This window comes from Zingiber officinale, chromosome 6B (assembly GCF_018446385.1).
Source record: "Zingiber officinale cultivar Zhangliang chromosome 6B, Zo_v1.1, whole genome shotgun sequence".
NCBI lineage: Eukaryota > Viridiplantae > Streptophyta > Magnoliopsida > Zingiberales > Zingiberaceae > Zingiber > Zingiber officinale.
The window spans coordinates 110,612,455-110,638,979 of NC_055996.1; the positions used below are offsets into that span (position 1 = coordinate 110,612,455).

The 26,525-nt window shown below is 41.1% G+C and overlaps 1 long non-coding RNA gene across 1 annotated transcript; it reads left to right on the forward strand.

The window, feature by feature from the left end:
* The first annotated feature begins 11,368 nt into the window (after positions 1-11,368).
* Positions 11,369-11,886, forward strand: LOC121990525. Its single transcript, XR_006114620.1, has 3 exons — positions 11,369-11,405; positions 11,645-11,744; positions 11,846-11,886. It is a non-coding gene; the product is annotated as an uncharacterized LOC121990525 (long non-coding RNA).
* Positions 11,887-26,525: the final 14,639 nt, after the last annotated feature.

Consider the following 26,525-nt stretch of genomic DNA (forward strand, 5'->3'; position numbering starts at 1 on the left):
CTAGAAGATCTCCTTCGGTGAAGGTGGAGTAGCCTCTAACAGATGTTAACACTCAAACAGAAATAAAGAATGAATTTGGAAATGAAAGTACATTGTGTTGTTCCAAACTCATAGGACCAGAGCTTTATTTATAGCTTACTGGTCGAATTTGTCCGTTGGCTGACATGGCAACTCCGGGCGCCTGGAGTAGGTCCAGGCGCCCCTAGCAGTGCACCTTATTTGCTTCGTAATAATTCTTCAACGGATTGATGATAAATCTTTATTGATACCCGGGCACCTGGACCGATCCGGGCGCTTGGAGTGTTGTTGATGTGGATCTAAACTTTATCTTCGTTGCAATGTCTCCAAAAGGGCGCCAGTGTTGGCCCAAGCTGGTCCATAATGGTCCAGGCGCCTGGAGTCGGGGCACCCAGACCTAATTCAGGCACCTGGAGTCCGGGCACCCGGACTTAGTCCAGGCGCCTAGACAAGTCAACTTTGTGTTGACTTATTTGGCTGCTACTCTGGTTGCTTGGGTGATTGTTCGGTCATCTAGAGTTGAGCTCACCCGAACCCAACTCAAGCCTTCTCCTCAAGTAGACTTCTTTTTGTCTTTTCATCTCTCGGAAGCACCACGTGCATCCTTCTCGCCAGCTGATGTACTCTTCCGTAGCTTCTCGTCCCTCGGATGCACCGAGTCCGTCGACTTGCTTCCTGTGCTATCCTTCTCATCCACTACGTCTTCCGCTCGATTTCTTATATTCCTAAGTCCTTACACACTTAGACACAAGGTATCAAATAAAATATAGAGTCTAACTTAGCCCAGTTGATCACATCAAACTCATCCGGAGTATTTATATCAGGTTCCTACATAATGAGTACTTCATCAAAAGGAAGAACCTCCATGTTCAGCACATGTTGATGAAATACCTTGGGTGACAAACCCTTGGTAAGTGAATCAGCTTACATGAAATATGTTCTTATATGCTCTATTGTTATTTGATCATTCTGAACTCTTTCTTTAACCGCCAAAAATATTATTTCAATGTGTTTAGACTTCGACAAACTGTGGTTATTTTTGGAATACAATTCTGCAACTTTATTATCCTAGTTTATCCTTAATGGTCTGTCAATACTCCCAATAATATGTAAACCTGTGATAAGGTTCCACATTCATATCCCATGGTTGGAAGTTTTATGGTAGGCTATAAACTCTGCATCCATAGTGGAAGTAGCTATTAGTGTCTATTTGACGCTTTCCCATGATATAATCTCTCCTCCTTGTTGGTGCAGTAAACACCAATGATCGAACTTAGTTTTTGATGAATGTCAAATGAGTTAAAGTTAGATGTTGTGTTGTCTAACCTTATTACTAAGTGTGTAGAAATTGACATGTCTAAAGGACTTAACACCAAGCTAAAATCTAGCTAGTTATATTTGACCCGATAGCTAGTGGGAAGTCTAGATAGGTCAAGGAGTGACCCGATATTTGATTGGAAGTCCATCCACGGGACCTGACAGCTGGTCAAAGTCCTGTTGGGTTTACGGACCTGACAACTGGCAGCAAGACCAAATGGATCAAAAGGCAAGTCAATTGATTGCAAATGGTAAGTGAGATAAGTTACTGGAGAGAGATCCAGTGAGGACGAGCCCCAATGGGACTAAAGGCGCATCCAAACTTAGAGCCATTTGGAAAGTGTAAATTGAGATCATTACTAAATCCTTGTCTTGTGAAGACTCATCTAAGTCATAAATTAATCATATTTTTAATTTGCTAATTCTATTTTACAGGGTAATTTTTGTTACTTAGACTAACGTATTTTATAGGGAATCAAAGTTGTAATGTGGCTAAAAAGGGGGCTCTGGGCGCCTGAACTGTGTTCAGGCGCTTGGACGTCAGGGCGCCTAGAGATGCACCAGATGCCCAAGCAAGGAGACAAAGCAGCCAGCGGCCGCTTGAGGTGGCACACATTGGTTGGCCGACACAAGTCAGGTCCAGGCGCTCAGAGATGGATGAAATTTTAAAGATTGAGTTTCGCCGAGGTGTAGCTATGTCGTCTGCATTCCAGGTGCCCGAGGGTGGTCTTGGCACCTGAAAATAGCCTATAAAAAGGCCCTCGACTAGAGGATTCTACACATCATTTGCTACAACTTTTGTTCTTGCGCTTTACTTCGAGAAGGCTCCAACGATACTGAAAGACTACTCTGACTCTATAATCAAGCTTCTACTTATTATTGGTGGTATACTTTTACATACTTGCATTGTACTTAAACTCTTTAACCTCTTCGATCTTATAGTGATTCTCCAACGAAAGCACTCATCAAGTGTGAGCCTTGGAGTAGAAGTCGTCGAAGACTCTAAACTAAATAAAAAAGACTTGTGTTAGCGATTGTTCTTTTTTCCTTCGTTTATTTTCTGTTATGTATTCTCGTGATTCTAAAAAAAATAACGAACACTATTCACCCCCTCTCTAGCGTCTTTTCGATCCTACAAGTGGTATCAGAGCGAGGTCACTCTGAATTGGTGAAACCACCAATCGAACAAGGGGATTCTTTTTTAAAAAAATATATATTGTTTTCCAATTTTATATTTTCATTTTTTTCACCATTAATCAGAATTGGTGCAATTACTTGTTCTCATAAATTTGTCGTAATATTTTATTTTTTCTCCTCGAAATGAGTGTAACACCATTTAAGTCATTCTTTACATTTATTCTCCCGCACTACTTACCCCAAGATCTAGTTTTGGAATATCTCGTTCAAATTGTGTTGTGCAAGAAAATGGTGAATAAAGAAATGCTCGAGCAAAATATCAATGAACCACCACCATACAACCAAAAAGATTTCAACTACTCAAGACAAGCAGTGGAATGAATCTTAGGAAGTCTAGATATTGACAACTTGCTGAAATTGAAAAAGTTTTCTTAGGACTCAGAATTGAACAAAAAGGTAAGTTAATTTGTAATATTTTATCTAACAATGTTATATGCAGACTAGAAAAGTACAAGAATACATACAAGCTTTGAACCCAATTAATCAAGTTTCACGAGGAGCCATTGGAGCTAGAGGATCAAATCAAAAGTGAAACTAAACTCGAGTTTAATCCAACAAAAAAGCTTACAAAATTAAGGGTTACGTTTGAGGTCAGTAATAGTTATCAAACTACCCTTGCCAGAGTAATTTAAATGACTTACGTAATTATAAAAATACATCTAATATGGTGCATGATAGAATAATTTCTTTTTCTAATAACTTAGGTTTGGAGGATTTGGTAAATTCAAATAAATCAAACTTAATTAAAAATTTAAATTTAAATAAATCTAAAAATTTAATTAATATAAATTTAATTGAATCGGAAAATTCAAAATTAAATAAAATAATTATTAAAACTCAAATATAATTAATTCATCAAATTTAGAATTAGATAAATCAACTAATAATTCAAAAAACTAAATCAATAAATCAGAAAATTTAATTGATAATTCAAAAAAAAAATAATTAATTCTAAAAATTTAGATTTAATTAATTCAACAAATTCAAATTTAAATAAATTAGTTCAGAAACTCTAAAAAAATTAGAAATAATTAATAATTTAATTAATTCAAATATTAAGATAAATTTAAATTTAAATTTAAAATTTAAAAATAATAAAATAGATCTAGACAAAATTAATAAATATCTTGATATTTGATAATCTAGAAAATATCAATATAGAAATTTCTATCTAAAATAAAGATAGTTCAATTAATAAAAATTTAAATTTTAATGATAATAATATAGATAAAACTAATTTAATAAATTTAAGTAATAATATAAACTTAAAAGATAAAGAAAATGTGAATTTAAGAATAAATTTAAACACTAGCATAAAATCAAAACCAAAATCTTATAAATTTAAAATTATAAAAATTTAAACATTAAAGATAAACCAATAAAAAAAGATAGTTCAAAAATTTTAACAAATTAAAACTTAAAAATTAATAAAAGCTTTAACATTAAATATAATATTTTAAACAAAGATAATTCAAACAATTTAATAATTTAAAAATTAAAAATTAATAAACAAATAAATATTAAAGATAATCTTTTAAACAGATAATTTAATAAATTCAAAAGAAAATTTAAATTTTAAGTAAGGGCAATTTAACCAACTTAATTAACTCAAAATTAAAATATTTAATTGAACTTAAATTATATTTAATTAAATATTAATTAAACCTTAACTAAACTTAATTAAGCTTAATTAAACTTAGCAAAATAAAAATTATATGATTCAAGAGGAGACTCCAAATTAATTGGCATTTCTAAAATATAGTCTACTCATTTGGTTAATTAGGACTATATTAGGAAGATAATTTGATTCTTGCACAACATAGTACAAGGGTGGGGTGAGATGATATTATATTAGGAAAACTTAGTCTAGGAAGTCAAGTAGGATAAGATGTACCCTGCTTGATCTACTTAGCTAAGTGGAGCTAACCGAAACTATCTCGTCACATCCTATACTAGTTAAACCAAGGTTTCTCAATAGGAAGGTTAAATATATAATTTCTTAAAATGGTTTTGTGTCATTGTTCTGATACCTAAGAAGGACTCCAGGTCTCGTCACAGCTTGAAAACTAATTTTCGAAATGCCTATTTAACTAATCGACGGTTAAACCGAGATTTAACACAATATCAAATTATCTTTAAAATTAAATTAATCAACTCACACAGCTATACGATATCCTTGGTTGAAGACATAGATAGGATGAAATGAATCAGGAAAACTAAAAATTAAATTAAAAATTATTTTTTAAAAAATTGTTTAAAAATAATTTAAAAAAAATCATTTTACAATGTATTTTAAAAAACCTTTCAAAAATTAATTTAAAAATTATTGTTCAAAATTCTTTTAAAAATTATTTTTAAAATCCTTTTAAAAAATTGTTCAAAAAACCTTTAAAAAATTATTTTAAGAATTTCATTACAAAATCATTTCAAAAATATTTTTAAAACTCTTTTAAAAATAATTTTTTACAAAAATATATTTTAGAAATCTTTTTTAAAAATTTCTTTTAAAAATGATTTAAAATTCTTTTTAAAAATTAGTTTAGAAATTATTTTAAAAATCTCTTTTAATACTATTTTAAAAATTCCTTTAAAACCATTTTAAAATTTCTTTTAATTTTTTTTTTAAAAATTCTTTTAAAAATCATTTTCAAGATATTTTAAAAACCCTTTCAAAAATCCTTTTTAAAACTATTTTAAAAATTCTTTTAAAATCATTTAAAAAAATATTTTAATAAAAAAACATTTTAAAAATCCTTTTTAAAACTATTTTAAAAATTCTTTTAAAATCATTTAAAAATTTATTTTGATAAAAAACATTTTTAAAATCCTTTTTAAAACTACTTTTAAAATTCTTTTAAAATCATTTAAATAAAAACTTGAATTTAATTAACTAAAACTTAATTAAAAATATAATTAGAAATATTAATTAAAACTTTAACCTGAAATTAAATTTTAAAACTTTGATTAAAACTTAAATTAAAAATTAAAATATAAATCAAAATTTAATTTCGATTAAAACTTAAAGTTAAATTAAATTACAGTTAATTCTAACTAATAAGTTAATTAATCTGAAATTCAATAATAAATCAATTATAATTTAATTCATCCTAATTTTTATAAATTTACTAACCTAATATTAATCCAAAATTTAACTTAAATCTTAATTAATAATTATTCATTATTAATTAATTCAAAATTTAATCTTAATCTGAATTTAATTACTAATTCATGCAATCAAAAAAGTTAATTAAATAATACTAACGTAAAATAAAACTTAAAATCATAAAATTGATTATTAATTACTCAATTCAAGTTTAATTGATTTAATTCAAAATTAATAATTCAAAATTAATTTTTAACTTAATTTATTAATAATTGATTAATTTGAAATTATCTAATCCACAGTTAAATTAAAGAATCTTTAACTAAATTAATATAAATGAAGAATTAAAAACTAAATAATAATTTATACGTGACTCTAAAATATTTATAAATTTAATAAAATAATTATAAATATTTGAATACCTAAAACTAAGACCTTATGTTAAGGGAAAGAAAGTGTTTTGAAAATATATTGAGAAAGTTAACTAACAAATCTTAAACAAACCAAAGCTCTAGTAAAATTAAAGGGAGTGCTAATTAAATGGGAAGAATATATAGGAAAAGTATTTGCTTAAAAAAAATCTTTTTTAATAAAATCCTCTTATTTGATACTTATCAAATCTGTTTTTTTTTTTATTAATTTTTCTAGTTGAAAACCATTTACTTAGAAAAGAATTTTCAAAATAGACTTGAAATTCTGTCTTATTTTATAAGCTTACTTGATATATTTACATGTTTTATATTTTTAGTGGAACTTATTTACATGTCCATTTTTATGAATGCTAAAAGGGAAGGGTAAAAATTTAAGTAAAAAAAATAAGAATTTTATGAAAATCTTAACCCTAAAATGATCAAGAGAATAAATAAAAAGTTAAACTAATTTTGTTCTCTTAAATCATAATCATATTCTTTTCTCATAAATTTTTCTAACTTTAACTCAGATTATCATTGCATCAAAAAGAGAGAGATTGTTGAAGCAATAAGCACCAATGATTGAATTTAAGTTTTAATGAATAACAAATGGGTTAAAGTTAGATATTATATTGTCTGACCTTGTTACCAAGTGTGCAGGACTTAATGGGTCTGGAGGACATGATACTAGGCTAAAATCCAGTTAGGTCTATTGGACCTGATAACTGGTGGAAAGTCCAGATAAGTCAAGGAGTGACCAGATATCTAGCGGGAAGTCATGTTAGGTCCGGGGACCTAACAACTTGCCGACGTCTAATAGGGCCTGCGAACTTAACAATTGGCGAGAAGACATGGTTGGTCAAAAGGTAAGTCAATTGACTATAAATGGTAAGTTCACTAGAGGAGAGACATCTAGTGAGGATGAGTCCCCATGGGACTATAGGCGTGATTCAGCTTAGAGCCATTTGGGAAGTCTAAGTTGAGACCATGACTAGATTCTGATCTTGAGAATACAAGATCTAAGTCATAAATTGATCACATTTTTAATGCGCTAATTCTATTTTACAGGGTAATTTTTGTTGCTTAGACTAACGTGTTTTGTAGGGAATCAAAGATGCAATATGGATAAAAAAGGGGCTATAAGCGCTCGAACGTCCGGGTGCCCGGAGATGCTCCAGGTGCATATTGGTGGTGCATATTGGGTGACTAGATGAGATGGTGCATATTGCTTGGGCAAGGAGGTGAAGCAGTGGGTGACTAGCTGAGGTGGTGCATATTGGTTCGCCAAAACACGTTAGGTCTAGGCACCTAGTCCGGGCACCCGGAGATGGATGAAATTTCAAAGATTGAGTTTCACCGAGGTGCAGCAACTTCATCAACATCCCAAGTGTCCGAGGGTGATCTAGGTGCCCGAAAATGGCCTATAAAAAGGCCTTTGACCAGAGACTTCAACACATCATTTGCTACAACTTTCATTCTTACGCGCTGCTCCAAGAAGACTTCAACAATACTGAAAGGCTATTTCAACAACCTATGATCAAGCTTCTACTTTTTATTATTGTCGGTATACTTTTACATACTTACTTAAACTCTGTAATCTTTTCGATCTTATATTGATTGCCCAACAAAAGCATTCATCGAATGTGGACCTTGGAGTTGGAGTCGCCGAAGGCTCCGAACCAAGTAAAAAGACTTGTGTTAGCAATTGTTTTTCTTTCCTTCGTTTATTTTCCGTCGTGTATTCTCTTGATTAGAAAAAGTGACGAATGTTATTCACCACCCCCCCCTCGCGCGCGCGCATCTTTACAATCCTACACTGACATCATGAAGACATAACCTGAAGTAGACCTCCTGCTATATAAGCATTCGGCAAAATCAGAATCTGAATATCCAATGATCTCAAGATGACCTGATCTCCGATATATGAGCATATAATCATTCATTCTTTGTAAATATTGCACAACTCTCTTTACAGCTTTCCAATTCTCTGGTCTAGGGTTACTCAAATATCTGTCCAACATCCTCACAATATATGCAAGATTCGGACACGCACATACTTGAGTATACATCTAACTCCTTACCACTGATGCATAGGGGAATTCCTGTATTTTTTTAATCTCAAGTTCATGGTGTGGACATTGTTGTAAGCTAAACCTATCATCCTTTGCCACAAGAGTGTCACTGGGAGTACAATTCTACATGTCATACCAAAGGAGCATTTTTTTTCTATATAGGTCTTTTGTGATAGTCCTATAAAACGACAACTAATGGTTCTTGAGTCCAATTTCCTTTCGTTAGACCTATAGGGCCTAGCCTCAGCTGGACAATTCCAGACATGCAAATGCCTAAGACTAGGTGCTCTACCTATCCACAACTCGTATGAGATTTTTGTTATCATCTTACTAGGAACTCTATTGAGTAGGTAAACTGTAGTCTTGAGTGTCTCGCCCCATAAGACTCCAATAGAGAAGAAAGTACAATCATACTTCTCACCATGTCTTTTAGGGACCGGTTTCGTTACTCGACTGCAACATTCATCTGAGGTGTCCCAGCCATAGTGTATCGTGCCACAATATCGCACTCGGCAAGGTAATCCATAAATGGTGCAGGATGTTGTTCACTTGATCCATCAAATCTACCATAGTATTCACTATCACGGTCTGATCTTACAACCTTAATCTTCTTACCAAGTTGATTTTCAACTTTAGCTTTGATGGTTTTAAACATGTCCAAGGATTACAGTTTCTCATGAATAAAAGTATAAGTATCTGCATCTGGAATAGTCATCTATAAAGCTTATAAAGTATGCTTTAACATTCCAAGAAGCCTTAAGGAACGAACCACATATATTTGTATGTCTAAATTCTAAGAAACCATTACTCTGTCTTAAACCTTTATTACTTTTGTTAGTCATTTTCCCCTTGATACATTCAATGCAAATTTTAAAATCTGACATATCAAGAGAATCAAGAATTCCTAGTGGCATTAATCTTTCTAAGCGTTGTTTAAAAATGTGCCCTAAACGCTTATGCCACAACATGGATGAATTCTTATTTGTCATATCACGCTTCACACCTGTATTATGCATCACAATATTATTCGTATGAGTTTTAATGTCTCATTCGTATAGTTTATCAATCAAGGAACCAGTACCACACAAAATAAAATTTTGAAAATACTAAACTTTACATTTCTAAATGAACAAGTGTATCTAGATTTGTCCAAATATGAAATAGAAATTAAGTTCCGTCTAAAAGATGACACTACAAATGTATTTTCTAAATTTAAAAGTACATTGTTTCCTAAACAAACTCTAAAGACACCTATTACTTCCACTTTTACCTTCTTGCTAGTTCCCATATAGATGAATTTTTCAGCATCAATTGACATTCAACTCCTAAGGCAATCTTGTATAGTTACACTTATATGAGTAGTTGCACCAGTATTTATCCACCAAGTATTATTAGGTACAGTAGCTAAGTTGACTTTTGAACTAATAAAATTGAGAAGTTTACCTTTCTTGATATGCCAGTTGATGTATCTGGGGTAATCCTTCTTCAAATGACCTTTCTTTTTATAAAAAAAAAAAACAAGTTAGGTCCAAATCTTGTTACTTTTGCACCTTATGCTCGAAGCCCCGGTTATTGTAAATTGTTTACCCTAACTCTTACCATTACCCTTTTCTTCTTCTTATTCGAATATTGAGATGAGGATGCATAGTGAGCACTATGAAATGTGTCACTCCTCAATATCTCTTCTTCCTGTACACACTAAGCTATGAGCTCATTTAGTGTCCACTTCTCCTTTTGAGTGTTGTAACTAATCTTAAAGGCAGTGAACTGTGTAGGTAGAGAAATTAGGATAAGGTTCATAAGAACACTTTTATACATGTCAAACTTTAGTGTTTTAAGCCTTGTAATCAAGTTTGACATCTCCATGATGTACTCCCTAATGTTACCCTTCCCATTGTACCACATGGACACTAACTTTGTGAGAAGTCTAGTAGTCTTGACTTTTTCGTTTAAGATGAATCAATCTGCCAACTCCCTAATGAAGATTTTAGCATCCTCATTTCCAATAATTGAACCTCTAAGTGATTCCGGAATAGACATCTTCATAATCATTAGACTCATGCAATTAGATCGCTTCCACTTGTTAAAGGTCACCTTTTGATCCGCAGTGAAATCACTAGTCAAAGGTGCAGGGCGATTTTGTCTAAATACAAAGTCTAGATCCATGTAGCCTAATAAAATTGTAATATGCTTTTTCCAATCACTACAACAAAAATGTCAAAAGACAACACCACAAAGACAACGGTTTTGGAAGAAACTGTTGTGAATTTGATAAAACACAACATTTTTTGACAAAACCGTTGTCTTTGAGCTCCCATAAAATATAAAAGATAACAGTTTTGTTAAAAATGTTGTTGTTGAGCGATTTTATTTTAAATCAATGACACATTTTACAACGGTTATCTAAAACCGTTGTCTTTAAATACTTTTTAGGGGTTAAGACAACAGTTTTATAAACCGTTGTGTTTTTATATTGTTTTATATAGTCAAAGACAATGGTTTTAATAAACCGTTGTCTTTGACTTTATTCTTTCATTGTTTTCCCCTTCACATTTTTTATTGCAACCATGTTTTACTTTCTCTTTCTGACAAAAATTTTTAGGGCCATGTTTTCCCCCCTTAGCCTTGTCGAACCCTAACCTATTTTTCTTTCCCTCTCCTTATACAATCTCTTCACGCAATAAACCCTTGTTGTTTTTTCTTCCTCCACATCCATCCGCCTCTAGGGTTTCCTTGTTCTTCACGGTCCTCATTCTATCTATGTTCTTTCTGCAAGAGTCTTCTACCAAAAAGGCTCTTCCATGGCTTTAGAGGCGAGAGGATCAGGAACATATAGGCGAAGTAGCATGAGACTCATAAGGCCTCGTACGTTTACTTGTGATAAATTTGAGTTAAGTAATGCTCTTTTGTTCGTCTTCTGATCTTCTTCTGTTGTTTTCTAACCCATTCTTTTGTTCTTCGATTAACATCACGAATCCTCAATTTGTTATTTTCTGAGTTTTTTTCTTCACTTGATGTGTTATTGGTTAATCTGAATTTGTGGTGATCTTTTTTTTCTTGTACAATAATTTATTTCGAGTGCATTACAGCATTGCAGCATGTAGGCACTATAAAAGAACTCTTAGATTTAGATCACCTTGGTTAAGCGTAATAGGCACACTCATTGTTCTCCGGCCTGGTCAAAGTTCACACGTTCTAGGGTTAATGCAGTCTTTATATAAAAGCCCTAATCCGTTGTTCTCTGCATCGCGTCGCTTTCCTCGGTTTCCTGCATTTATCGTCGCCAAGGTACGAATCCAAAGCCCCAGTCGCAGTGCTTTTCTCCTTAGGTTTTTTTGGTTCATTTGGAAGTCAGTGATCCTCGTTCTCTGGTTATTTTGATTTTTTATTTCCTGTTTCTGCATTAAAATTGATGTTCATTCATTCATCGAATGATCCTATGCTATTTTAAGATACACTCGAGGTCGATAAAATGCATGGCTTGTAGGAAAAATATTTTTCCATAATTGTTTTTATTGTGTTATCAGGTGATTTGGTCACATATTTGTGAATCTAGGGAAGCGATATCACTTTCAAGATGCAGAACGAAGCGGGTGAAATGATGAATCTTTATATCCCTAGAAAATGGTGATTATCTTATCAGTAATTAGATCTTTTGTAGCCTGGATATGTTGATCGATTATGTTGATTATTGTGATGTTTTTTCCAACTTTCGTTTTCTCCCGTAGTTCTGCTACGAACAGACTAATCACTGCCAAGGATCACACATTCGTCTAAATCAATATTGGACACTTGGATGATAATGGAGTGTACACCGGCCAGTATACCACTTTTGCTCTTTCTGGCTTTATTCGTGCTCAGGTTTGTTCCATCTTTGAACTAAAAGTATGATTTTTATATGTATTCTCCCTCTGTTGAAATTTACTTTTTTGTATAGTGTAGCATGTTTAGTTCCATATTAATCAGGTCCTAACCAGGATTTATTCCATTATAGTGTAAAATGACCTGATAATTTCCCCTAGTCCCACCTCCAAAGTGTATGTTATCAAGTTGTCTTTTTTGACAACAAAAGTTTACTTTTCAATTTCGAATGACATGCAAACTGTCCTGGATTGGTTGCGTGATACCTTGTTTCAATGCATTATTGATGCAGGGAAAAGTGGCAAGCTTGACCATTTGTGATGTTAAGTGTTCAGATCAATAAAGTTTGTTAAGTTTCAATGCCCATAGTGATTTTTTACAAGTAAAAAAAAACTCTAATTACAATTATCATGTCATATGTTTTGTAAAAATCACATGTTAAGGCTATTAACTAAGCATATTGAACCTGAAGCTTTCGAGCATCCAATGAGCAACAATTAACATATTGATATGGGGATATTTTCTTCCCAGATTAGTTTGCCTTTTACAATTTTGACTTGGCATTTAAAATATATACTTGCAATCTGCCTATTATAGATCATGGAGGAAAGTGAGACCTCTAAGGCGAATGCTGAAAGGCCTCCGTGAGTGGATCACTGTGCAGAGAAAGGATCAATCCCCTGGCACGAGAGCCAATATCCCTGTCAGGTAATTAGTTTGTGTTTGATGTATCTGCCTTTACTGTGCTGACTTCCTTTTACCATCATGCTTCATTCAACTACTTTACTTTATCAAGATCGATTAGAACAAGGATTAAATTTTGTTTTCCCTTTCCATTCGATAACTTTTGAATTGGTCATGACTTTTGCAACTGCTTCTAAGATTCTGTTCAACTACCTTCTTCTTAAAGAATTGGACGCTCCGTAGTTGTGGACGAAGTAATACTGATGACCTACTTGCACAAGAAGCACAATGAAAAGGGAAATACATAATTAATATAAGACAGTTCTATAGTGTTGTAGTGCAAATGTACTATTATTAAAGGTTAAAACAAAATGATAATCTTAAAATTACCAACTTGTGTTGGAAAGCTTGCAATGCTCCCCTTTGATGGATCAAATCAAGTTCGATTATTATAAGTTAAAGGTAATAATCTGCAGCCAAATGTGATGTATATAGTTTCCCATTAGATGTGTAATGGGCATTTTTCTTGCAGGGGAATGGTTGGTTGATCCAGAACCGGACAAGTAATATATATTATGTGACTTCCTTTTCTCCATAACATAAATAAATTAAGGAAATAATGTCTTCTAGTTTTAAGTCTGAAATTTATTTCTTGTTTTATTTTTTATTTCTCTTGCATGGCATAATGTTTTCTGCTTGATTTTTTTGTTGGAGCAGCTCATGCTATCAGATGGTTCTGGAAGATACTCTATTTTTTAGGATCTACTATATGAAAATACTGTATGAGAAGTTTAATTTAGAGTATATCACAATGAAGAAAATAACAAACCTTGTTAGCCAGTTTTTGTTATATACTTTGCAACCTCTAAAGCTCTATATTACTGGAGACTAGCTAGACTTGTTGTTGTTGAATTGGATTAAAATCATGTGATTTTTATTTTCACAGGAAGTAAAAGGGTGTTTATAAGATGCACAAGTAGAGAAGATTTGATCCAACAAAACAAGATACTTTGGCATATATATGTGCGATATATTGTTATGGGTACTATTTAGTTTTGTAAACTTTGGTGATGTTTGGATGTTGATGTTTGGATGATAATGTTTGGATTGTAGGTTCTTGATCAATAATATTTTGTAGATAACTTGAACTGAAAGTGAGGTATGCAGTAATTTTAGTTTGTGCCTAGAAAGAAGTATTGTTATCATATTCAATTATGTACCGCGTCTTTGTCATCATCATCTTTATGTCATTTACTCCTGGGAAATGACTTAACTTGCAATCATATGCTATTTACCTAACGGAAAAGATAATGACCATACCCAGAAAGGAGAAGAAAAGAGAAGCTAGGAGGGAGGAGAAAGCAGAAAAGGTTGCAGTTCTCGATATGGTGTTTAGAAGATGCACAGGTAGAGAAGATTTGATCCAACAAAACAAGATATTTTGGACTTCATATATATGTGTGATATATTGTTATGGGTACTATTTAGTTTTGTAAACTTTTGTGATGTTTGGATGTTGATGTTTGGTACTTTAATGATGTTTGGATGATGATGTTTGGTATTTTAATGAAATTTACACTGGATGATGATGTTTGGATTGTAGGTTTTTGATCAATGATATTTTGTAGATATATTATTTAAATAAAATAATGGTTATAAAATGATGGAAAAGATTCAGTTTTTTATTTATTGTCAAAATGTTGTATATTGTACCCAAAGATATCAGTTTAAATATGTAAAACTGTTGTCAATGGCGTTAAAAGACAACGGTGAAAAATCATTGTCAAACTGATGTTAAATAACATTGTTGGCTAAAAAGACAATGATTTTTAACCGTTGTCATTGGCTAAAAAGACAACGATTTTTAGCCGTTGTCGTAGACAGTTCAAAACTGTTGTTGAAGAACCTATTATTAAAGGCATACACCCAAAGACTACGGTGAACAATTGTTGTCGTTGAATGAAAAGACAACGATTTTTTACCATTGTAAAATTATTGTCTTTGTCTTCAAAGACAACGGTTAAAAACTGTTGTCTTTGGGCATCCTCTTTAATAACACGACATTTAACAACAGTCCGAAAGGGGCTATGACAACGGTGAAAAACCATTGTTGTTAGGCTTATTCTTGTAGTGATTGTCCAAAGTTTGTACTAGTAAGCACAGAGATGTTCTGATTAGCAAACATTGAGAGTACTACATAAACAAAAGCAAAAACATAACTCAATTTAATAAACAAGGCATGTATCTTTATAGTTCTGCAATCATGTGTGATCCTGTCCGAATGCTGAACCAACGGACGCTGGGCACGTGGCGCTCCCCGGCTGCTAGTGTGGATCTTCGACTGACTGCACGAAGCTCCGGCGAACCTGCACAGAAGTCGGGCCGGGAAGGGGTTCCCGGCGGCGACCCTCCGACGCTCAAGTCAGGCAAGCAAGCAGTGAAAAGTGGCTCTCCAAAAATTAGAACGCGTACCTCCGACGAAGGATGAGGGCCTTTATATAGGGCAGCGGAGAAGCGAGTGCACACATATCGAGGTGTATACGTGTCCGTGGCCCATACCCCAGTAAGAGCTTGTCAGTGAGCTTACCTGACCCATACTGCTACAGTCCAAGCATGTCCTCGATGGGACAGCGGAACCCCAAGTCGCGTGATTTGGAGTATGACCATATCACGAAGCATGCCAACTGTCAGAAGATGTCCCTTGTCTTTTTCCCCGAACTCCTGCCGTGCGTCCGACCGGCCCACGTCCGCCTTCAGTCCGACCGGTCATGTATGATGGTACACTTGGGAAATTATCGGTAATGTGTTTTGTGGCGACTGTTAGCAGTATGCTTCTTGTCTTCGGCCGAGCGTGCTGTCTGCTCGGCCCTACGATCTTGCCCAATGAGCGCCGGAACCCCGACTTCCATAGGAGTGCCTTTTGCCCTCGGCTAAACACCGGGAGGCCGCCCGGTCGGTCAGCCCCCTTTCTCCGGTCGGCCTAGCTGGTCCGACCTTCTTCGATGGACCGCCCGGCTCTTTGACTTCCATGTGGAGTTGACCCCTTACAACGAGGGTCCCCTGTTCTTATCGCCGGATCACTTGCCTCCCTTTCAAGTCTAGTCGAAGGAGGCGATTAGTCCGACTGACTGGACTGCGAGTCTGACCGGGCGGCTAGTATTCTCCGATCGGCCTACCGCAGAGATGGCCTTGAGCGAATCACCAGTGGCCTTCCTCAGATTTCCTCGTAATCTGCGCCAATCTTCGACATTAAGGCTGAGCATGCGTTCATTAAATGCTTCGAATGGTCGAATGCCACGTGGCACAACGCCATCATCGCACGGCGGCGGTGGCATGGTGCTTTGATGTGATCGAAGCGATTCGAAATGTACGGCCCGATGCACGCTTTGATTCCCGTGACCTGGATCCGACGGTGGAGACCGCCCGGCCTCCACCCTATAAATCCTTCGTTTCCTTCTCTCTCTCATTTGCCTTTGCGATTTCGACCCCTGCCCCCAGCGCTTTGGAGCTCCGGCGATTCCGCTTCTGCTTTCCGACGACCTCCGGCGCCTTCTTTCCGCTCCTTCTCATCGTAAGGCCATCTTTCCTTGTTTTCGGTGCTTTCCTTACATTCCTTTTCCATATTTTCATCCTCGGGATATCTTTTCGTTCGCTGTCTTCCTCCTTTTGCCTTTTTGCCTTTTCGATTCCTTCCGATCGGACCATGGCTAGTTCTTCTCATCCGGAAGACCAGTCCCTTGGGCCATGGTACACCACCATGCAGTCACGCTTCGACCGGCGTGACTTTGATATCCTGACTGATAATTTTGATATTCCCGGCGATTTTGAACTTCTTTTAGCCGATCCTTCCGCTCGGCCGCACAGGCCGCCTCGCGGAGCCTTCTGTGTCTTCCGGTACCAATTTATCGCCGGTCTGCGGTTTCCTGTACATCCTTTCATCATAGATGTTTGTAATTTTTTTGGTGTGTCACTCGGCAGTCTAGTACCCAACACCTTTCGTCTTCTCTGCGGTGTTGTTGTTTTGTTCAAGATTCACAACATCCCCCTCCGACCGGAGGTCTTCTTTTATTTCTACTACCCCAAGCAAGCCGAGCCGGGCACCTTCATGTTCCAAGCTCGACCCAGCTTAGTCTTCTTCAACAAGTTACATACTTCCAATAAACATTGGAAGGATTATTTTTTCTACATCCGTATGCCCGATCGGGCCAACTTCCCGACCCAGTGCCAGGTCAACCTACCTCCCACTCCCGAGCTGAAGAAGTTCAAGACCCGACCGGACTATCTCCACGCTGCAAATATACTAGCCGGTCTGCGACTTGACATCAACAAGCTTCTTCACGAAGGAGTGATGTACATCTTCGGCCTGAGTCCTATACAGACTCCTCTTCCGACCGGATTCAGTAAGAATTTTGCTTGGGCATTTGCTTTAATTGCTAACTGATTTCTTTTCTTTCTCCTGCAGCTGACATCGTCATGGATTCGGTGATGGCCGGCGTTCTGAAGAGAAAGGCGGCGGCGCTAGAGGCCGCGGCGGCCAAGGAAATGGAAGCGCTGGGTATTCAGCCGATCGGCTCCCATGAAGGAGAGAGCGGGACTCAAGCTGAGTCGGCCGCTCAAGCTTCTCAACAGAACGTGGCCAGCGGAGCCACCCCCCCGGAGAACCAACTGCCTCCGAGGAAGGTTCCGCTCGGGAGGAGGAGCAGCCTCTACAAAAGAGGCGCCGGGTGGAGACTCCGCTGCGCTCTGCTACCTCCGCGGTCCAACCCTCCGACCGGGCCACCGCAATCGCTCGAGGCAAGGCGCCTGAGGCCGAAACCATTTCGTCCGACCGGACGCCTTCTGACTGGGACGAGCCAGCTGCTCCAGTTGAGGCTACTCCGATCAGCACCCTTCCGCCCACTCGTCATTCCGTCCAACGTTCAACCATTCATTCCCAGTTTTCTGCGCTTGCTTCTGATCCCCTTCCAACCGCCGGTCGGACGATCCCCGAGGCCTCAACTCTCTTCATCTCCCAACCGAAGAGTTGCTGCCCGAGGCCGACCGCCCGACCGTGCCCGAGCACACCATCACCTTGAAGGGGCCTCTAGCCGAGATGTGGGCCGACGCTCGGGAGCGCGTCGCGCTGATCCCCCTCCGCAACCTGGCTAATAGCCACATGCAGGAGGTCACGGGGGTAAGATCGTTCTCTGAAGCTCTGCCTGCATTCTTCCGATCGGCTGCTAACAATTTTCTTTTGCCAGAGATGGGTGGAGGAGATCGCCGTCTCCAATCGCCTAGCCATGGTGGACGAGGAGTTGAGACAACTGAAGGCGGCTAGCGGTCCGTCCGGCTCTCAAGGTCCCTCGTATGCTGAGCTGCAAAAGGAGCTGAAGAAAGCTTAAACTCTGCTGGCGGCCGAGCAGAAGAAGACAGCCGATCAGGCCCATGCCTTGGCCGGGTCCGAGCGACAAGTCAAGTCGCTCGACACAAAAATAACCTTGGCCACCACTCGGAAAAATACGGCCATTTCCGACTTGGAGAAGAAGAACGTAGAAGCTCGAGGCCTGGAGCTGAAGATAAAGGAGTTGACAGAGCAATTCGACCGGGAGAAGGCGGGTCGTGCGGCCGACGCAAGCAGGCATCAGGACGAGCTGAAGACTCTGCAGGAGTCCCTTGCCGCGTCTCAATTGGCCTTCAAAGAATACCAAGGGGCCGAGCCAAGCCGAGTTGCCGCTCTGAGACAGAATTACATCCGCTCGCCCGAATTCTCGGAGAAAGTCTGCGAGCGGATGTACACGGTCTTCGACCTGGCTATGACCGCCACCACCAAGTATCTGAAGTCGAAGGGGCATCTTCCCAAGTCCGCTGTTATCCCGGCCGCAGATCAAACGGCTCTCCTCAACAACATCCCCTCGACACTTTATGAATATCTAGAGTAGGAATCCCCATGTAACTGGGCCGCTCGGCCAAACAATGAATCTTTTTTGTATCCTTGCCGCTCGGCACAACTTATTTTTGCTGTAGTTTCCTTTGTTTGCCCCGCGTTTGTCGTAAATAGATCATCTTTCTGTTCTTGCAACTTTGGATTTGGGCAAGAAATTTTTCTCGTCATCTTTAAAGTGTTCTTTAAAACTCCTCCGATCGGCTTCATACTATAACATGAGCTTAAGCCGCTTGTTTTCAAAAAACGCCTTTCAGCATGCAACTGCATAGCCGCTCGGCGTGCGGACGTTATTCGCTCACGCGCTTCCATTTTTAATTCGTATTAACCATCTTTTGCTTAGAACCTTACCTCAAAAGGGGTTTTTCATCTATTTTTGCTAAGCGAGCCACTCGGCCGTATGTTGGCCTTAAAGAACAGGCTCTGTCGTCGATCGGCTCTTACCGCCGGAATGTATCACGTGGACGGTCTTCCGCTCGGAGGGTTTATAGACGCCGACTCGTCTCTCGATATTTAACGTCGGAGCTCGACGGTCTTCCGCCCGGAGGGTTTATAGACGCCGGCTCGTCTCTCGATATTTAACGTCGGAGCTCGACGGCCTTCCGCTCGGAGGGTTTATAGACGTCGGCTCGTCTCTCGATATTTAACGTCGGAACTCGACGGCCTTCCACTCGGAGGGTTTATAGACGCCGGCTCGTCTCTCGATTTTTAACGTCGGAGCACGACGGTCTTCCGCTCGGATGATTTATAGACGCCGGCTCGTCTCTCGATTTTTAACGTCGGAGCTCGACGGCCTTCCGCTAGGAGGGTTTATAGACGCCGGCTCGTCTCTCGATTTTTAACGTCGGAGCTCGACAGCCTTCCGCTCGGAGGGTTTATAGACGCCGGCTCGTCTCTCGATATTTAACGTCGGAGCTCGACGGTCTTAACGGCTAATCTTTAACACAGCCGCTCGGCGGGCATACTAGCCATCCTTTTAATTCATTTCTGCTTCCTGCATTACAAGGACATGGGCGACTAGAATATACACAAAAATGAATTACATCAGTGCACCTTTCACCCAGCTCGATAAGGCTGGAGATGATTTGCGCTCCAAGGTCGGTCCAGCTGTCGTCCGTCTTCATCCTCCAAATAGTAAGCGCCCGAGTGGAGCTTTTCGATGATTTTGAAGGGACCCGCCCATGGAGCTTCAAGCTTCCCGACGTCGCCGACCGGCTTGACTTTCTTCCAGACAAGGTCGCCGACCTGGAATGATCTGGGGATTACGCGCCTGTTGTAGTTTTGCTTCATCTGTTGACGGTACGCCATCAGTCGGACGGACGCCTTGGCTCAGTCTTCATCAACCAAATCCAGCTCCATGTTCCTCCGCTCGGCGTTGCCCTCATCGTAATCCTGGATCCGGACGGATTCGACACCGACTTCGACGGGAATCACCGCTTCGCCGCCGTATATCAGATGAAAAGGCGTGACGCCCGTTCCTTCTTTTGGAGTCATTCTGATGGCCCATAGGACGCCCGACACTTCATCCACCCAACTTCCTCCCAAATGGTCGAGCCGAGCGCGCAGAATGCGAAGAATTTCCCGATTGGCTACTTCGGCTTGACCATTGCTTTGGGGATAGGCTACAGATGTGAAGTGTTGCTCGATGTCATAGCTTTTGCACCAATTTTCAAGCAATTTTCCTGTGAACTGCCGTCCGTTGTCGGAAATCAGTCGGTGAGGGATGCCGAACCGACAGATGATGTGCTTCCATATGAACTTTTTGACCATTTGTTCGGTGATCCTGGCTAGCGGCTCAGCCTCCACCCACTTGGAAAAATAATCGATCGCCACTAGTAGAAATTTCCGCTGTCCGGTCGCCATAGGAAATTGACCAACGATATCCATTCCCCACTGGTCGAACGGACATGAGACTGTTGATGCCTTCATTTCCTCTACCGGTCGGTGATAGAAGTTGTGGTATTTCTGGCACGAAAGGCACGTTGACACGGTCCGAGCGGTGTCTGCTTGTAAGGTCGGCCAGAAGTACCCGGCCAACAGGATATTCATAGCCAGCGATCGTCCGCCCGGATGTCCTCCGCAGGATCCTTGATGTACTTCTTGGAGGATGTAAGCCGAGTCCTCCGAGCTCACGCACTTCAACAGCGATCGTGAGAAAGATTTCTTGTAAAGCTGATCGCCGATGAGTGTGAACCGGCCGGCTCTCCTCCTTAGCAGCTGAGCTTCATTCTGATCGGACGGTGTGGCGCCCGAGCGCAGAAACTCCGTGATGGGTGTCCTCCAGTCGCTCGGAAACGTAAGGCCTTCCATACGGTCGACGTGCGCCACCAACAATACTTGTTCAATTGGCTGCTGAAGGGCGATCGGCGTTATTGAGCTCGTAAGTTTGGCCAACTCATCGGCCGCTTGGTTCTCCGATCGGGGTATCTTCCGAACAATGACTTCTCTAAAATTGGCTTTAAGCTTCTCAAAGACTTCAGCGTAGAGTTTGAGCCGAGCGATGTTGATTTCGAAGGTACCAGAGAGTTGCTGAGCAGCCAGCTGAGAATCCGAATGAAGCGTTACCCGACCGGCACCCACGTGCCGCGCTGCCTGCAAGCCGGCTATGAGGGCCTCATACTCTGCTTCGTTGTTTGTAGCTTTATAATTCAGCCGGACGGATAAGTGCATCTTTTCTTCTTGTGGGGAGAGCAATAGTATTCCAATCCCGCTTCCAAGCCGAGTGGATGATCCGTCCACAAATATTTTCCACATAGCTTCTGGCTATGAATTCTGCACCTCAGTCACAAAATCTGCCAAGGACTGCGCTTTGATTGCCGAGCGGGGCTGGTATTGGATGTCAATTTCTCTTAACTCCGTCGTCCATTTGATGAGCCGCCAGGACGCTTCTGGATTCAATAATACACGGCCGAGCGGGCTATTGGTTTTGACAATGATGGTATGCGCCAGGAAGTATGGACGAAGGCGCCGAGCGGCGAGAACCAGAGCGAAAGCCAGCTTCTCGAGTCCAGTGTAGCGAGATTCAGCATCTTTTAAAATATGACTAAGGAAATACACAGGCTCTTCTCCGCTCGCCCTCACTAGTGTCGAGCCAATTGCTTGCTCGGTTGAAGACAAGTACATATAAAGGGGCTCACCTGCAGTCGGCTTGGCTAATACCGAGAGAGAGCTCAGATATGCCTTCAAATCTTCGAACGCCTGATCGCATTCTTCGTCCCAATGAAACTTAATGGCCTTGCGCAAGATTTTGAAAAAAGGAAGGCTCCGGTCGACGGTTTTGGAGATGAATCTGGACAAAGCAGTTATCCGACCGGTCAAACGCTGCACTTCCCTTGTATTTCTTGGAGGCGGCATGTCTTGTAGAGCTTTTACCTTGCTGGGATTTGCTTCGATGCCCCGCTCGGTCACTATGTACCCCCAGAAATGCCCTCCTTTTGCTCCGAACAGGCACTTCTGGGGATTTAGCTTGACTCCATATTTGCGTAGCGTCCGGAAGGTTTCCTCCATGTCTTTGAAGAGATCGGCCGCTAGGACAGACTTGATGAGAATGTCGTCCACATAAACTTCCAGATTCCGCCTGATCTGTTCTTTGAACACTTTGTTCATCAAGCGTTGATAAGTGGCTCTCGCGTTCTTTAATCCGAACGGCATCACATTATAGCAGTAGGTGTCGTCGGCCGTCACAAAGCTGACTTTTTCTTGATCTTCACGGGCGAGCGGCACTTGATGATAGCCTTGGTAAGCGTCGAGCATACATATTAATTCGCAGCCGGCCGTAGAGTCCACTAGCTGATCTATCCGGGGCAGAGGATAAAAGTCTTTCGGGCAAGCTTTGTTGAGATCCCGAAAATCTATACATACTCTCCACTTGTTGCCCGGCTTGGAGACTAATACTACGTTGGCCAGCCAGCTCGGGAACTGCACCTCGCGGATATGGCCGGCCTCCAAGAGTTTTTCCACCTCCGCTCGGATGATGGAATTCTGCTCGGCGCTGAAGTCCCTTTTTCTTTGCTTTACTGGTCGTGCGTCCGGTCGGACGTGTAGCTCATGCTGCGCTATACTTGGTGAAATTCCGGGCAGCTCATGTGTCGACCAGACGAAGACATCATGGTTTCTCCGGAGGCATTGGATCACCTCCTCCTTCTGATTCGCCTCCAGGTCGGATGCGATGAATGTCGTGGCCTCCGATCGGGTCGGGTGTATCTGCACTTCCTCTTTTTCTTCATAAACTAGAGAGGGAGGTTTTTCAGTTATAGCATTCACCTCGATCCGTGGCGACTTCCGAGCGGAATTTGCTTCGGCTCGGACCATTTCGACGTAGCATCGCCGAGCTGCCAGTTGATCTCCCCGTACTTCTCCCACTTTGTCTTCGACGGGGAACTTGATCTTCTGGTGGAAGGTAGAGACGGCCGCTCGGAACTCACTGAGCGCCGGTCGTCCCAGAATGACGTTGTACGATGAGGGGGAGTCGACCACCACGAAGTTTGCTGTACGCGTCCTTCTGAGCGGCTCTTCTCCCAATGAAATAGCCATCCGGATTTGTCCGACCGGAAGGACTTCATTGCCCGTAAACCCGTAGAGGAGGGTTGTCATGGGCAGCAGCTCGGCACGGTCAATTTGAAGTTGATCGAACGCCTTTTTGAATATTATGTTGACCGAGCTTCCTGTGTCAACAAAAATGCGGTGAATAGTGTAGTTGGCTATTACCGCTTTGATGAGCAGAGCATCGTCGTGGGGCACTTCAACTCCTTCCAAGTCCCCAGGCCCAAAACTGATTTCGGGTCCACTCGCCCGCTCTTGGCTACAGCCGACTGCATGGATCTGGAGCTGCCGGACGCTCGCCTTTCTTGCTCGGTTGGAGTCTCCTCCGGTCGGCCCGCCAGCGATAATGTTGATCTCGCCTCGGGAAGTATTACTTCTATTTTCTTCCTCCCGAGCGGATGGTCGAGACCGTTCTCTTGACGTTCGGCGATTCTCCTGCCTTGGAGAGCGATGCCGATCGGGAGTCTGTTGCTGTCGCCTATCAGCTCGCGTCCGATCGGCCTCATGAGTTCTTTGTCGCCTGTCGACTGAGGGAGACCGTCGGCCGCCATTCCGGGGAACGGGATGAGCCACGAAGGGAAGACTTCGACAATCCCTTGTGTTGTGCGTATCCGTCCGGTGGAAGGAGCAGAACATCGGGGTCCATTTCTTCTTTGGCTTGGGCCGGGTGGCAGCTACTTCTTGCACGTGAGACCTGGCATGGGGGGAGCGGATTGCTTCGGCCCTCGGTCCTCTGGGCGGATGATGAGCGACGTGCTGTTTCCGCTCGGCAGGAGGGGCCCGCTCGGTTGGAGTTTCTTTTTTCCTGGCCGCTTGCGCTTCCTCCACGTTGATGTATTCGTTGGCCCGGTGTAGCATGTGGTCATAGTCTCGGGGCGGCTTCCGAATGAGCGATCGGAAGAAATCCCCATCCACGAGGCCTTGTGTGAAGGCATTCATCATGGTCTCCGAGGTGGCCGTTGGAATATCCATGGCCACTTTGTTGAACCGCTGGATGTAATCTCGGAGCGATTCACGGGCTTCTTGTTTGATGGCGAACAGACTAACGCTGGTTTTTTGATAGCGCCGACTGCTTGCAAAATGATGGAGGAAGACCGTCCGGAAGTCATTGAAGTTGGTGATGGATCCGTCCGGCAGCCTCTGAAACCATCGTTGAGCCGATCCATATAGGGTGGTGAGGAAAACCCGACACTTCACCCCATCTGTGTATTGATGCAGGGTTGCCGTGTTATCAAACTTGCCCAAATGATCGTCCGGATCGGTGGTTCCATTGTATTCGCCGATCGTCGGAGGCACATAGTGCTTGGGCAGAGGGTCTCGTAGAATAGCCTCTAAAAATTGGCGATTAATCCGCTCGGGCGATGAGTCCGCTCGAGGGGCTTTTCCTTTTTTGTCATCTCGTCTCGGCATTTCATCCGAAGAAGATCCCCGATCTCTATGAGTGAGTGCAGCTTCGGGGGTGCGGAATAAGGCCCGGTGGAATGCAACGGTGGCTTGAGGTGCTTCCGCTCGGCCACCAGAGACTGAGGTTGCTTGCTGCTCTGGTCGCTCGGCTGTTGCCTTCTGTTTTTGCTCCACAAGCTTGGCGGCCCGCAACTCGACCAGAGCGTCGAGTTCCTCCGTGGAGAGCGTTACCGTGTGTTGTCGTCCAGTCTCGTCCATTGTTTCCGTTCGGATGCAGGAGAGTTCCCACAGACGGTGCCAATTTGATCCTGTCCGAATGTTGAACTAACGGACGCTGGGCACGTGGCGCTCCCCCGCTGCTAGTGTGGATCTTCGACTGGCTGCACGAAGCTCCGGCGAACCTGCACAGAAGTCGGGCCGGGAAGGGATTCCCGGCGGCGACCCTCCGACGCTCAAGTCAGGCAAGCAAGCAGTGAAAAGTGGCTCTCCAAAAATTAGAACGCGTACCTCCGACGAAGGATGAGGGCCTTTATATAAGGCAGCGGAGAAGCTAGTGCACACATATCGAGGTGTACACGTGTTCGTGGCCCATAGCCCAGTAAGAGCTTGTCAGTGAGCTTACCTGACCCATACTGCTACAGTCCAAGCATGTCCTCGATGGGACAGAGGAACCCCACGTCGCGTGATTTGGAGTATGACCATATCACGAAGCATGCCAGCTGTCAGAAGATGTCCCTTGTCTTTTTCCCCGAACTCCTGCCGTGCGTCCGACCGGCCCACGTCCGCCTTCCGTCCGACCGGTCATGTATGATGGTACACTTGGGAAATTATCGGTAATGTGTTTTGTGGCGACAGTTAGCATTATGCTTCATGTCTTCGGCCAAGCGTGCTGTCCGCTCGGCCCTACGATCTTACCCAATGAGCGCCGGAACCCCGACTTCCATAGGGGTGCCTTTTACCCTCGGCTAAACACCGGGAGGCCGCCCGGTCGGTCAGCCCCCTTTCTCCGGTCGACCTAGCTGGTCCGACCTTCTTCGATGGACCGCCCGGCTCTTTGACTTCCACGTGGCGTTGACCCCTTACAACGAGGGTCCCCTGTTCTTATCGCCAGATCAATGTGCATTAATAGAGATACCAAGTGAAATATTGCATTTAAGTCTTTAGACTAAATTGCAACTTGCTATTGGTACTCTCCAAACAACTCATAATTAATTGCATCTGCCACATAACTCGCCTTCTTTTGGACTGACACATTATGCACATGATACTTTATTTATGAACTTCCTTAGTTAGCTTATGTTTTCAACTATCACTCATAATAGTTTAATTAGTCACACAGTGTTCCTTCCTTTGGGTCAATACATTATGCACATGACTTGGAAGTTTAACTTAATTAGTGAGCTTTCTTAAGTATATATCCTGCATAAGAATGATTTTCCTTTGAGCCAATCACCCTTAGCATGGACATACATCCTTCTATACTAATATAATAATACTCCTAGTTTCCCCAATAATTATCGCTTTGGTGGTAGTATATGTTCGACTAAACAGCAAGAGCAAAGAAGAATATAAGAAAGAAAAATATTAAAAACTGAGTTAAATTTAGTTATTAATCGATTGGTATCATATACCAATCGATTAACATTTTTTTTAATCAATTAACAATAGATGGCAATCGATTAACACACAAGCTAATCGATTATCCACCATTGATAATCGATTAGTACACTGTAATCAATCCACTAATCGTTTTCGAAGGCTACTATTTAAAGTTCATCCACTTTAATCGATTGGTGTAATCGATTGGTGAACGTCAATGAATTTGTCGATCGATTTAGAAACCTTCTATGGACAACTCAATGAACCTTAATTGATTGACTCAATCAATTGATGAACACCAATCGATCAGCCAATTAATTCGGAAACTCTCTGTGGGTGTCCTCAAATTCAGTGATAGATTGGATCCTTATGGTGATCGATTGATGAACATCAATCGA